This window comes from Arvicanthis niloticus, chromosome 16 (genome assembly GCF_011762505.2).
Source record: "Arvicanthis niloticus isolate mArvNil1 chromosome 16, mArvNil1.pat.X, whole genome shotgun sequence".
Taxonomy (NCBI): Eukaryota; Metazoa; Chordata; class Mammalia; order Rodentia; family Muridae; genus Arvicanthis; species Arvicanthis niloticus.
Window position 1 is genome coordinate 30,446,193 of NC_047673.1, and position 15,342 is coordinate 30,461,534.

Here is a 15,342-nt window from a genome sequence, read left to right on the forward strand (position 1 = left end):
CCCTGGACTTGGGGACTGAGGTGGTTAATATTAGGCTGTCTTTATCTGTATAATTGTTACTAAGCTGATGCAAAATTCAAGGATTTCATTGGTATAAATTTGTGGGTACAAGGCTTAGATCTTTCACTTCTCCAACAGGGAAAGTTGTGTGTTGCCTTAAAGAGTGTTGCTTTTATATCAACGGTTTAGATATTAAGTCTCTTGTCTCTCGGGTTCATGCTGTTCAAACTGATGGCTTTGGTAGAAAGCGGCTAGATCAACTTTGCAGCCATCTGGAACCATATACCCTGATGGTTTTGAAAACGTGGTTTTCAAAAGCCTATAACAGCTGAAGCACACTTTGATAAATATATTGTTTATCCCACATAGCTTGTTTTGCTGTTTAGTGACCTCAGCTGTATGGTGCATGTGGTAAAATGTTTTCACCTGTGTTCTCCTGCTTGTGTATACAAATACCTCCATTCAATATGAATTTAAGGAATGGGTGGGGGTAGGGTTATTTGGCTGCATGATCTTTGGGGGAGTGCTGCTTACCCTCTGGTTGCTCTGCAAATTCAAACATCAACATCAAAACGATAAGGTGGTGATCACGCAAGCATTGCTTGCCATGGAGCAGGGAACATCCCCTCAAGCCTGGTTGAATCTGCTTAAACAATGAGACACCATCACTTAACAGGATATCCTGAGGGCTCGTGTTCCCATTGCACCAGGTATCCTAGTGGTGGTCCTCCACACTTCCCGGGGCTCAGGTTCCCATTGCACGGGATAAAAGGTGTGGAGGGTCTCGTACTGTTTAACTGCCTTGAACGCCTATCGGTAGAACGGTGGGCTAGATCGGCAACCTAACAGTCCTCGATTGTTGTTGCAGTTTAATAGGGAAGGGGGAGATGTGAGGAGTCGCATTTGCCATTAAAAGATGGCGCAGGCTTCTGCTTCCTGGTTCTTCACGGAAGCTTTACTTGAGAATGCGCCTGCGCATGGCACGAAAACCGAGTATGACAATTGGATGAAAGATTTGAGCCAATGAGGGATCTGCACGTCTCCCAAAGCTCTATTTAAGCAGCGGGTTTTCTGAGCTCGGGCGTCCTTCCCTCCACCTCACCATATTGAAGAGCTGTTCAATAAATGCTGTCAGAAGAATCCTGAGTGTGGCGTGCTCCTTATCGGCGAGGCTGCGCGCTACAAGCAGATGCCAACGACAAATTTTTAAAAGATTAGATACATAAGCAAGCAATTAATTATACTCAATCTTCAGCAATCACCAGACAGTTTGGGAGGTAAATTGACTTCTCCTTCTACTGAATGGCAGTCCAGAATAAAGGAAATTAGTCAGAAGCAGAGAACCCAAATGTGTTTCTCTTCTAATTACTTCTTTTTTTTATTTAGGGTTGTTGTACAAGGTTCATAAGCTATACTTTGAAATGGCCATACCAATTCAAGATCATCAGCATAAGAACATGAGGCCAGTATTCTATAGAACAATTAATAAAACCATACATGGAGTATTCATAGATGGGGGAATTTAAGTATTAAATCCTATAAGTCATATATGGTCACTACAAGATACAAATAAAAGGATTTTTACCTTTAAAAATAGTAAGAACAGTTACATTATGAAAAGGAGTTACCAGGAGGGGCTTTCAGAGAGCTTTGTTTTGTATTTTTGTTGCAGTGTCTCACTATGCAGCTCTTTTTAGCTTAGAATTCACTGTGTTAAGAGGATGGCTTCGATTTGTGACATTGTTCCTTTCCCTTCTCAGTGCTGGTGTCACAGGCATGCTTCAAATTGCCTGGAGGAAAAGTTTAAATTTCTCACACAACTGGAATCACTACTATATCCTGTTGAGAAATATATGAAATACAAAAAGATTTATGTATAGCTCTAAGTTCAAAATAAATGAGAAAACACTTCTGCATTAAAACAGTTGGTCACTTTTTACGTTTCTTATTTGGCTTAATATTGCTGAAACAATACAGGAGTGCTGTTTAGCATTTTAATGTGTCAATTTGAAATTAAAACAAATGGTCTTCATATGGGTCCTGAACAAAAGGAGGTGGGTAGTGGGGGAGTGGGGGCCGAGGGGGCTAACCTCTAAAGCTGCTGCCTGTCTGGGAATACATTCTTCTAGCTGGGCTGCCTTGCTACTCTCAATAGGAGAGCATGTGCCTAGCTCTGAAGAGACTTGATGTGCCAGGATTGGGGACACCAGGGGGTGTCCCCAACTCTCTTAGTGGATAAGGGGAATGAGAGAGGGACTTTGTGAGTGGGGAGCAGGAAGGGGCATCGATGTAAACTGAATAAATTTTTAAAAATTAAAAGAAATGAAAGTGTAATCTGAGTTATGTGAACTGTGTAAAATATCCAAAATTCTACTAAGCTGTTAATCCTTAAATTATTTGTCCCCAAGAAGAGCTCTAATATATATACACAGCACATTTGTTGATCCACTCATCTATGAAAAGACAGCCTGATCCTATATCTGCACTATTGTAAATACTGTTTCAATAAACATCTGTACAAGCATCTGTGGTAGATAAAGTCCTTTGTTATACAGCCAGCAATGTTAAAGCCAGGTTCTACTGTAGATCTGTTTTCAGTTTTTGAGACAGTTCAACTGCAATTCCCTTCCTGGATACCCTAATTTAATAATCCCATCAATAGCACATAAGGGATCTCTTTTCCTTGCAGGCTTGCTAGCACTTCTTGTTTATTTTTTTTATTTTATTTATTTTATTTATTTATATATTTATTTATTTGGTTTTTCGAGACAGGGTTTCTCTGTATAGCCTTGGCTGTCCTGTAACTCACTCGGTAGACCAGGCTGGCCTCGAACTCAGAAATCCGCCTGCCTCTGCCTGCCAAGTGCTGGGATTAAAGGCGTGCGCCACCACTGCCCGGCTCTTGTTTGTGTTCTTAATGGTATTCAACCTGACAGAATGAGATGGAACCCAACATTGCTTTAGTTTTCATTTCTGTGACTCAGGGTTGTTTATGTCACTATTTACCTGTGAGTTTTCTCAGCGTGTAGCCCCTTTCTCAAGTATCTCTCAGGTCCCTTCAAAAGAAAATGAAACAGACAAGACACAAGGGAACCTTTCTACAAATTCATCTGTTGTTAGTCATTATCAGTGCACCTATTGAATGGAAGGGAGAACAATTTCACACAGTAGTTCATCCCACAACTCAGTGGAAACTGACCCAGTTTGCAGACTTTGTGTTTTGTGTTGCACAACACTATTTATGATCGTATGTACTGTCAAAAAACATGGATGCTTCCACTGCCAATCTTGTTATTTCCAGATAGGTTCTCCACGAAATTTGGAAAATATAAGCATCTTCTGATCCCATTTAGGTCATTCCATGTTTGCATTTAATCATAATGATCCACACTACAATTTGTAGGTATTAAGGGCCAGATAGTTATTTGTGGTACTAATTAATTAATTTTAAAATTACGTTAGGCATGCACATGGTACATATACATACATACATACATACACACATACATAAATACATATAAGCATATACATGCAATGAACCATATGTATGAAACAAATGTATGAAACCATACATTTTAATTGATATGTATGGGGGAATCCTATATGAGTTCATGTACATGTGTATGTGTGTGTCTTTGGAGGCTAGAAAAGGATATTGTATACCTGAAGCTAGAATTACTGGTAGCTGTGAGCTATGTGCTGTGGGTAGCTGAAAAACAAATTCTGGTACTCTTCAAGACTAGCATCAACTTTTAACTCCAAGCCATCTTTCCTGTCCCTAGATACTTATATTTTTTAATGTAAATAAAATTAGCAGAGAAATCTTAGTAAGATTATTGGATTTCCTTGGTTTTTTTGCAAATAAAATAATATACATTTTTGGAAATTAATATGTGAGACAAACTTTGTTCCCATTGTATTCTATTTCTATGTTAATTAATGTGTTTATAATATTTTCAGATAATTACTTTTCTTCAACACATTTTGTTTCTTGATTTCATGAAGCAAAAAACATTTTTCAGTACCAGCATGCCCTGATGCTCTTGCTTGGTAATGCTTATTTTTTGGTTATATCCATAAAATAATTTTAATTGGTCATTTGTGGAGAAGCTTGTTTGCAATACCAAGTTCAAAAATGCAAGGACTTCAATTTTCATTCTATGCTTTTCTTCCAAATGCCATACACTAGTGTCTACCATACACTATTGTTTATGTTACAAACAATGAAAATCTGGAATCTGAAGAAATGCTGAAATTTCTGTATTTGTACATAGTATGTCCACCAGAAAAAAATAGAATAAAAATTCACATGAAAATACCTAGATGAGCTCTGTTTCTGTTGTCCATTGATGTTGGTCTATTGCCTTTAGAACTGTAGTAACCTTGGGTTCAGCATTTTTTACTGGTCCATGTAGAACAGTCAGAAATCAGCTGCGTCAGACACAGTTGTTTTTAGAACTATTTATATAATGGTGTCTACAGAACCTGCTACATTATTAGGACAGATGCTGTAAACTTCTTCTTAGCTCATAAAGAAAACAACAACATTAATTAGGATTAGATGTTAAAGTGTGGTAGAAAACAAGGTTTGTGGTTTGTATTGTGCATTTCAGCTGTAGATGCTTTTACTTGGTCTTCTACTGAAGTTTACTGATTCAGGATATAATTAAAATCTCTACAAAAGAGTTGTTCATGAATCACTTGAATATCTTTAATTATATGCAGCATCTACTGATAGGAATGTTAGCATTTGCTTATTTTTTGTTAAAAATCTCAGTTTTACATAATGAATTTATCGGTTATTAGGCTGAAAATGATTTCAGAAGTCTGATGTCTAAGACTATTTTTTATTTGCTTCTTTGATGTAAATCATGAATAGAATCATACAATCTATGTTGGACTCCCCTTCCTTTTTACAGTATTGGGTCTTAGCATGGAGGTCTTTTGTTACAGCTCACTCATTTCAGTAGTTAGAATTCCAATAAATGCTGTAAATTTGCTTATTGGTTTTTCCTATTAACTGATGTTAAAGTGCTTTTGTTTGGTGCTAGTTTGAAATACATAGCTGATAAACATTCCTAGAATTATATTTGGCATAGTCCTATTATATAAGGTCTTTTTCAGTGGTCACATTTTAGCTAAATAAAACAAACTTTATGGGTAACAAATATGTGAATATAGGGTATGTGATTTGTTCAAACTTAGCAAAAAAAAAAAAAGTTGTCTTCCCAAGATTTTTGTCTTAATTCACATACTAGTAGGCAATTCATCATTCAGGTGCTCCTTGCTAGTACATGTTTGATATTTTCTTTTTACTTTCATTTTACCACTCTATGAAAGATAAGGCTTTAGTTTACCTGATGAATAATTAAACTATGACCACTTTATACATCTATTTGCTTTTCTGTACCTAAACCATAAATGTATGGACTTATATTGTACATGAGTTGGATAACTAATCGAATGATTACCTTTCCTATGTGTCTGCCTTTGTACTCTGTTGTATTCATCTTTTAATTGGGTTGTAAAGCAATCTCATTTATCAAGGCTTCAGTGTATTTTTTAGTTAGTATCACAAATACAGAAACCATTACAATGCTATGTGGTTTTTTTTTCAGTTAGAAATGTAAATTTATACTACACAATGTTCAATAATTTAAATTATTTTTTTAACTCTCACTTTTAAGTTTTTAGTTGTTATTTTTGTCTTTTTTATTGAATATGTTATTTATTTACATTTCAGATACCATCCTCTTCCCCCATTTCCTCTCTCTAGAAAACCCCTATTCTACCTTCCTCCTTTTTGCTTTTATACCATTTTAATTACATGCAAGTATTAAGGTCAGTTCTAGGTTGAGGAACTAGCAATATAATAGATGCAAATAGTCAAGGAACAAGCAAGACAACAAACACAAATAGACAAAAAACAAGCAAGGCAATAAACAAAGTTCCTTGAACACTCCTATGGTCACTGTTTCTAAGGGCTTGTCAGGATGACTAAAATATCTGGGCCAATTTCCCTGTCCTAGCCCAAAGTCATTTTTATGTCTGAAGCCTACTTTCTTGTTCTAGCTTAAAATTTAGATTCCTGCCTGAAATTACTTCTTTGTTCTAGCCTAATGTCAGATTCTTGCCTGAATTCCACTTCCTTTTCCTTGGCCAATGCCATATTCCTGCTAAGCAGCCCATTTCCTTGTCCTTGGCCCATGTCAGATTCTTGCCAAGCAGCCCCAAAAGCTCTTTGCTTCTCCCTCTTTTTTATTTTATAATCAAGACTGAGACTGTCTTAGGTCCTTCTGACAAGAATGCCTTCCTTACCCATCATGGAATATGCATTATCAAAAGCAATGCATTTGTGTCTTAGGTTGGTAAGGCTCTGTCCAGAATCTTACCTGTCTTTGGCTCGCCAGGCTTTTAATTTAATAACTCTGTCTGGGTGTCCATTTTCAGTTTCAAGCCATGTACTTTGGCTGCCAACTTGTTGATGTTGTAACTTTAACATGATGGGCAGGAATAAAAGTATTTTTAGGACAAAAAGGGCTAGCATGATCAGTCTATATATGCAATTCTTGAAGCTTTACAAAAATAGAAATACTGACCTCAGGCCACAGGTAATTTTATCAACAGTATCTGCACCATCAATGCTCAGCAGAGCAGCATTCTTTAAATTCATATGCTCACTATGCAAAGTTAAAACATCCAGACAGGTGTTAGAATTATGCCAAATACACTGCAAGTGTCTTCAAACTTTTTCCTAATTATAATGACTACCACTGTAAATTTTAGAAATAACACAAATCCAATGGTATTTGATATGACATTTGAGGTGGCTCCTTACTCTTAAACTCTGAACCTCCTGGAATAACAGCTTTAATTACATTAATTGCTAGCACCACTGCTTCTGCAATTTATTTGACACAAGAAGTTAAAACAACCACTTTTGTTAGTCCTTTAGCAAAAAAAATGTTACTAATGTGTTGAATATACAAGAAGATTTAGATAGGCATTTGAAACAATGGATTGATATTCTTTAAGAGACTACTCAAATTATTGGAAGGAGGTTCAGAGTTATTTTTGTCTTAATATGGCTGATAAACAGTTTACACTCTTCTAAATTGAAACCTAACAATTTTCTTTTTATTCTCTTGGTTTAATTATATGACCATAACTTAACAAGTTGTCTGCCTTACAAAGTTGTAGAACACTTACCTATTTAAATTAGTTAAAGCGACTCCTGGTTTGATCAATTAGAGGTATCAGTTTACTTTTATTATACAGAAAGGAAAATTGTGTGATTGCCAACCCCCTGCATTAAAAGTTGAGAATCTTATTTTAAGATGATTTCTGATACAACATGCATTGCAGGGCTTCACTTATAATACAAACAAGATGAAAATTTAATTATTTTCTGTATGTATGTGTGTGTGTGTGTGTGTGTGCGCGCGTGCGTGTGCGTGTGTGTGTATGAAGAAAAACTAAAGCAAATAGGAGTTCTTCTAATTCTGTCAACCACCTTGTGAATAAGCTCTGCCATGCTCTCTCACTTCCACTAACTGAACTGCCTCAACCAAACTGTGTTCCTTATCATTAAATTGTGAGCTATAATAAATCTCCTCCTTTAACTTGTCTATGTCATATTCTGCTAAGGCAATGGCAAAAGTAATTAATGAGGAAAGTTACTACTAAGCTTGTGGTTGTTTTAATAAACCCAATTGTGTGGTTCATAGTAATCGGGGACTCAGATGTAATAAGATTGTAGAAGAGTTTAAAACTGCAGGCTACAGATGTGCCTTGGGTGCCTTAGATAAATGCACATTGTAGGAGTTTTATACATGAAGTTTTAGAAAAGAATATGTATTAAATGATAACCCATCCATGATACACTTTGTAATTCATCTCCACAAATTTCTGGCAAGTTTAATTTATGTGTTGGGAAGTATTTTATGAGATCATAAGATTGAAGCTGTAGCTTTCACACTTCATTTCCTTTTAAAGATTTATTTTTGTTTATGTTTATGAGAATTTGCATATATATTCATCTATATGCCTTATACTTGCAAAGGCCAGCAAATAGTGTTGTGTTTCCTCAAAATAAAGGTTCAGATGGTTGTGAACTGACAAGTTGGTTCTGGCAACTAAACCTAGGTCCTCTGCAAGAGAGGCAAATGCTCTAAACTCTCTTTCCCCAAGCTTTGTTGCTTCTCTGTGCTTTTAACCAGACACAGAGTGTGAATTCAAAAAAAATTATCCATGAAAGACATTAAAAGTGGATCAGAAAATGTATAAGACTCTTCACAGTATAGACAGGCAGACATGGTAGCTGGATTGAAAATGACTCTCACTGCTAAAGAGAGCAACACCATTTAGAGAAACTACACACTTTCATCACTGAGACAATGAGATTGGAGTCCTGAATCCAAGGACCTCATAGCCTCATACAAGGTTCTGGGGTAAAATATATACTTTATATATACGTGTGTGTGTGTGTGTGTGTGTGTGTGTGTGTGTGTGTGTGTGTGTGTGTGATTTGAAGTACTAAGGAAAAATAACCTTGAAAAGGTAAAATAAAATGACTAAACATCTAGAGAAATGGCTAAAAATATAGAATAAAGTTTAAAATTAAGAATTGGATGAGACAAAAATATGAATGGAAATGAGGGATGAAAAGAGAAAGGTTAAGAAATAGAATAAAGGTCATTCTAGCTTATTTCTGTTGCTGTAATGATATAGCCTGACCAAAATTAAGACAAACCAGAAAGAAACAAAACAAATAAAGCAACAGAAAACAAGGTAGTAAAATGTTCATCTGGCTTACAGCTCTGGTTACAGTCATTCTGGGGAAAAGTTTGCTAAGAGTGAGTGTCACGTCGCATTCATAGCCATGAACAGCCTGTAGTGAGGGCACCCATGTGGTACCTGCCTGCAACCTCTAGCTTTATTTTCTGACATATTGATTAGGAGCCTCTGACTAGGGAATGCTGTTTCTCACAATGGGCCGGTTCCATGTACATACACCAACAGTGAAGACAGTTACCCAGAGAGATCCCCATAGCCCAACCCATTCTAAAATAATTTTTCAATGCAAACTCTCTTCCCAGGTAATTCATGGTTTTGGCAACTTTACACATAAATCAAACTATTGCAAAGGTAGGTACAAAACAAAAGTGACTTTGTGATGAATAAGTACAAACCAAGAGATTAATTTTATGAGATTTATTAAAATTAAGAGATTGTAAAATCTAATGAAAACTGCAAATAAAATTAGGTTAAACATTAGAGGACTAAATATAGCATAATATGATGGAGTAAGAGGGGGGAAATCTAACTAAAAATATAAAGCAGTTTGGAAAAATAAAGAACATTTTTTTTTGTCCTGTAATATTGGAATCGGCAGTTGTATGTAGAAGGCATTTAGTGAGTTGTGGCTGTAGTCTCTCCACATGCTCCTAATATACTTCATAAGTATAATAAGCACTTATAAATATCCTTTGGGGTGATAAAAAAGATCAGCAAAAGAAAGCTAGCATTAATAAACTCGATCTATTTTACTATCACAGGAAATATGAGTTAACTTCATCCTGCTTATGGACTTCAGCAATGGCTCCCAGAACTTTTCCTTGGACTCATGACAAAGACTTGTACAGCAAGCTCTATCAGAGCCAATCTTCCTTGGCCTGTTGGTGAATCCCAGGAGTCCTAGTTGCACTTAGCAGATAACAGCTCAGCTTGGAGAACAGGAAACTTGGCTCCAGAAATGTCTTGCAAATCTCTTACTTCTGAATTGCTGTGGGAACTTTTCTAAGTTTCTTTTACATTCACATCCTGTTTGTGAAACTCAATGAAAGATTAAAGTCTTCTTCCTGCATACCAAGCAGAGCTGGCAAAACTGCAGAGAAATGCATTTGAGCTACTAAGTGCATGCCTGAACTGGTTAGAACCTCCACCATATTCCAGCTAATGTCAGTTACTTCAGGCCCACATTTTCAGAAATTCCTCTGAGGGGCACTTACAAGTCATGGTCAGAGAAACCATATTGCCTTATCAGTGTTTTTTTCATTCCTCTGCCAAGAAGATAATGAATCAAAGAAAAATGTCACTACTGTGTGAGGCAAAGGAAGAGAGAATGCAAAAGAATAATGGCACCTAGCTAAAGATTAAGAATTTGCCATGCTACCTGGAAAGATCCAGAGACATACACAACCACATTCATTGATGATAGTGGGAACAATTTGTATGTATAACTACAGACCCAAAGAATCAGGACCACTGGCCTAAAGAGGAAGAATGTAATGTTACAGGTGAATACAGGTCAAGATGGTGGATTTCTGAAATTGAGCATTGATCTGGAAGTGACGATTAAGAACAAAGTCATTTGGTATGATCTGGGCAAGGGAGTTGGACATTAAGAGGATGGAATCTGCAAAGCCACTTTCAGCTATGACATGAACTCTTTTATTTTCTGAGTGAAGTCATCTCCATGATGATGTGTCTCATACTTACAGAAATTCAATATTGTGTCTGAATCTCTCTTACATGTTTGAGCATCAGAACTTGATGTACCTTCACAAAACCCGGATATACATGTCCAAAGAAACCTTAAACACATCCCCCATTGTTGTGAAAGTGAACACTGAGACTTGGGAAAAGAGAAATTATAAAAAGCGAGGACACATAAAAAAGGACTCCATGAATCTGAGAGACTCAATTGTACCATGACTATTCAGTATAACCCAACAAAGAATAATAAAGGCATGTAAGCAAAAAACAAATGGCAAAGGGATCTACTGTAAGCATAAAGAGTAGAAACCACCACTCTTCTACCTGAAGCCAGAGCAGAAAGCAATCAAAGTTCTCATGACTTCTTTATACTTTTCTCAGCAGCCCAATTGTAAACAGTAATAGTGTGAGGGAAAAGAGTGAGGGAAATATCTCCTCCTGAGTATAATTATACTGCTTTCATGTGGTTTATATTGGTTTCCTTTGAGTATGAGGAAACAAATATTTGATATTAACTACAAAAGAAGAATAGTAAATTAAAATCCACAATACTACTTCTAATGGGGACTATAGCTTATAAAAACAGCCTGTTTTCTTCCTTCCTTCCTCCCTCCCTCTTCCTCCTCCTCTTCCTCCTCCTCCTTCTCCTCCTCCTCCTCCTCCTCCTCCTCCTCCTCCTCCTCCTCCTCCTCCTTCTCTCTCTCTCTCTCTCTCTCTCTCTCTCTCTCTCTCTCTCTCTCTCTCTCTCTCTCTCTCTCTGTCATTGTATCTTTAGTAATCTGGCAGCAAGTCAAAACATGAAAGGAAAAAAAGATTGTTCCTTTTAAGGGTGAGGCCAACCAGTATAGACTCGTTCATGTAGTGAGTGAGATAAGATTTCAAACAGCATGGGAAGGCTTTAAGACTTACAGATTGATGCATTTGGTTGCTGATAATCGGCCCGTGGCTGAGCAGCACAAGATTGACGAGCCCTCAGAGGATAGGACAGGGTTGCTGGGTCATGAGCACCTTGAAGCGTTTCTTGATAGTGATTCGGTGTCTTGAATATTTATCATCTGGGAAGAACCGAGCAGGATGGGCAGAGCAAATCTGTTGTCCCATAGGGTCAAATTTCTTCAGTGTATAGACATGACCGCCCTGCTCACATAGGTAATACTGGAGAAACATGACTGATGCCCCTTAGCGGAAAGACAGTGTATTTTAAGTTTGTCTAAACTAGTTCAAACTTATGTATAACTCTTTAATATAAGACCTAATATTTTACAACAAATTACCTCACTCAACTTAATTAAATTTAACATGATTGTTATTTTATATGTCTTAAAGAATCACTTGTTGCACATTTCTTGGAAAGAACCACAAGGTAGATATTTAAGCCATGCCCGGCTTCCATTTCTTTGTTGTGTTAGTCCACAGTGTAGCCAATATTAATATATGGAAAATACATTTTCCATCTCTTCTCAGGCATAAATTATTTTCAAAGAAGAAGATTCCAAATATTTTGATGCATTTTTAGATATAATAATTTATTTAGATTTTTTAAATCCAAGAGAACAAAGTCACCATGAGTTAAAAGTAAGTAAAAAAAAAAAAATCTAGGTTTGTACCTCAGTTGATAAAGTTTTTAGCATGCACATGTCCTGTGTTTCATCCACAGCCTTACATAACCTAGGCATAGAGTGCAAGACTGAAATCCCAGCCCTTGAAGGTTGAAGCAAAATATTGGAAGTTCAAAGTCATCTTTGGCTACTTAGGGAGTGTGTGTTAGGTTGGGATACATGAGGCCCTCTCTCATAGCGGTGATGATGATGATGGAGACAATGACTACAGCAACAATGGTGATGATAGTGGAGAAAAATAACCCCAATGGTTATAATAAGTTAAACGGACAAAACGAGCTTAAGTCTTTTGTAAAGCATTTATTTTAATTTGACAAAATATAAAGGCCACTCTTCAAAAATGAATTCTTATGTTTGATTAAAGAGAAAGATATGGGTTATCCACAGCTAGTTACTTACAAATGGGCAAAAAAACATTTTGAGAAACAGTACAATATTCCTTAAGTCTATGATTAGAAAAACAAAGAAAACAAGAACATAACCAAGGGCAATGATCTAAAATGCCACATCCTTCAGAGGGAAACCGTGCCGATATTTTTGTTTCACAGTCCTAGGACAGTATATGCCATTGAGTCTCTCTATTGCCTCTCCTCAGGATATATCTTCTTAATCAACCACAACAGAAGCTTTTAATGTATATTGAGGATTGTCAGCCTGCTGCATTGTGAATTTTTATGGAATGAAATTTCCAATGTATACTGAGTTGCAGTATATTTTTTAAGAATCATTTTACATATGTAACATGTGTATATATTCAAGAATAATAATAACTAATTATTTAAATCTCAAGCAAAAAGAATAAAAACAACACAGAGAATGGAAACTAAAAGAGCTTAAAAGGAATCAATTTCTAATAAAGTAAATAGAAAATTAGAGTTGAAATAATTTATCTAAGCAGTGTTCCTTTCTCAAAAATAATGTGAGTATAATCATATTACTTTTATAAAAATTGTACTTAACCTCATCTCAATGTTTTGACTTCACCTCAACTTTTATTTTATATTATTAAGTGCAATGGAAATAAAACAGAGAAATTAGCTACATAAAGTCAATTACAAATAAGGAGGAATCATTCTCACATTGATGATGTCCATGCAGGACATAAGACACAGGAAGTACCAAGTGACTTAAGGAACAAAGATATCCAGAGAGATTAATTTTTAAAGGTAGATCACATACGATGTTGAAAGCATGCTTTAAAGACTTGAGACCTGGACATCTGTGGCAGCTTAGGAAGAATATCCAGTAGCTTTAACTTTATCTATCACATGAAGGTAGGAACAAACTCTTGTCACCAGGGCAGGAAAACCAGGTATCTCAAAGAGGAGGCAACAGGAATGCAGGCTGCAGAGCTTCCACAGGATGGCAAACCATGAAGGAATATTAATCCAAGAGCCTGAATTTAAACATAGGAATGGTTCCCTTGAGTTACATCTTTTCAACAGTGTGTTAGAAGCATAAACCATAAGGAGGAAAGTGTAATGGCAGCAGAGCATAGTTCAAACAGAATTCCTCATTGCCATATGCCCAGGACTTGGCATACAGTAATGCCCACTATGCTAGACAAAGTCCTGGGTTGTACATGGCCTGTGTAAAGGGGTTGTAGAATGTTGTGTTTATGAACAAATTGCATTTTAACAACGTATGTACCTTGTGTGTCTCTCTGGCCTTTGTAAGTAAGAGAATATCTTCGGAACTCTGGGATGGCAATTCAAACAAGGACAATTTATGTTCATAATAATAGAATGTAAAAAGAAAAAGGAGAAGAATAAAATAAGGCCAACACACACCACTAACTCATGAGGGCTATGAACCAGAGATATCAGCATGTGACATTTTAATTGGCTCTGATACGTCTCTGAAATTACACATTTACTGTCAATGTGTCCCTGAGGATAACAGAATTTCTCCAGTAATGATGATTAACATGGAAAACATATTTCACATCATTAACATTCATTTAATAATCACTCAGCCTCTACTTTCTCTGTGACTATAAAAAGATAAAGAAAACCCAGTCCAGTAAGTAGCTGGGTACAGTGACTCCTTCACACCTGACTAGGTCGAGCCTCAGGTGCCCTCAGTCTTCAGAAGGTTTGCCAGCATTTGTATGCACAACATTATTTTCTTTTCGGCTTCTCTCTTCTCCCCTACCTTCTCTTCCATTTCTCTCCTCCTTTGTTCTTCTTTCCTAGCCTCTTCTCTCCCCTTATTGCTTTTGAAATCGAAGATGCTGAGAAAGTCATATGTCTGAAAAGCCACTCATTGATCTAAGAGAATGGGAGAGCAATGTACCTCTGTAAAACAAAGGATTGGGGACTGGGTAAGGAAATAAGGTTATGTGGCATGACCAATGACCATAAAAAAGAATGGTCACACCTTTTTCCTTACTGTAGTGCATTCCATTCCTAATTACCCAATGCAGGGTATAATCAGCTATCAGAGGATTATCCTGTTCACACCTCCCATACTTCCTAGATGAAGGAATTTGGGGGGGGGGATGGACAATTTTCCATTAAAAAGTGTTTTTAAGGAATGAGAGATCCTCAACCCTCTGACATCATCTCAGTTTGGGAAAAGTTTGGGACCCAGATCAACCCTTTGCTATGCCTGCCCCTGTGGCTAATAGGCATCACAGAAGTCACACACTGCAGGGCTGCAGGAAGGCCAGGAATGATAGAAGTCCACCTAGTTATGTTTAGTCAAGGTCTGGAAAGAAGGATGCCAACTGCTCTTACTTCAGGGCCCTGGGTTGAATCCATGCTGGACAGTGGAGATTTCCCAAACTTTATTTGTGATTAAAAGACCCAAAGAAAAAAAAATCCACATATTTTGAAAAATAACCATAGTAATATCTGACAACATGGAGTTGTTTAATGAAAACTGGTAAGTCTTCACCTTGTGCTTAACATCCTGTGTGCTGGCAGATTTTTGAGCCATAGTGCCTTTAGTCTTGTATGGTAATCAGCATCAGATTACCAAATTGTTGGCATCATCACCAACACAGACTTCCTAGCTCCCAGCGTATTGTGCTGCTTTCCTAATGCATGTGTGCGCCAATTTGCAGGCAACAGAGTTATTTTGCCCTGAGATTCAAAGGCAAGGAAGTTCTCAGAGGAAACGGAGCATTTAAAACAATCAAAAGAAAAATAGAAAAAAAACAAGGAAAAAAGCTATATTCATGACTGAACTTTGTGCTGATTGTTTGGTCTGATTTATTTAGAAA

General features: G+C 36.8%; 1 pseudogene; it reads right to left on the reverse strand.

Moving 5' to 3' along the window:
* Window positions 1-11,469: 11,469 nt before the first annotated feature.
* Window positions 11,470-11,664, reverse strand: LOC117721296 (H/ACA ribonucleoprotein complex subunit 3 pseudogene; annotated as a pseudogene).
* Between the last annotated feature and the right edge of the window lie 3,678 nt (window positions 11,665-15,342).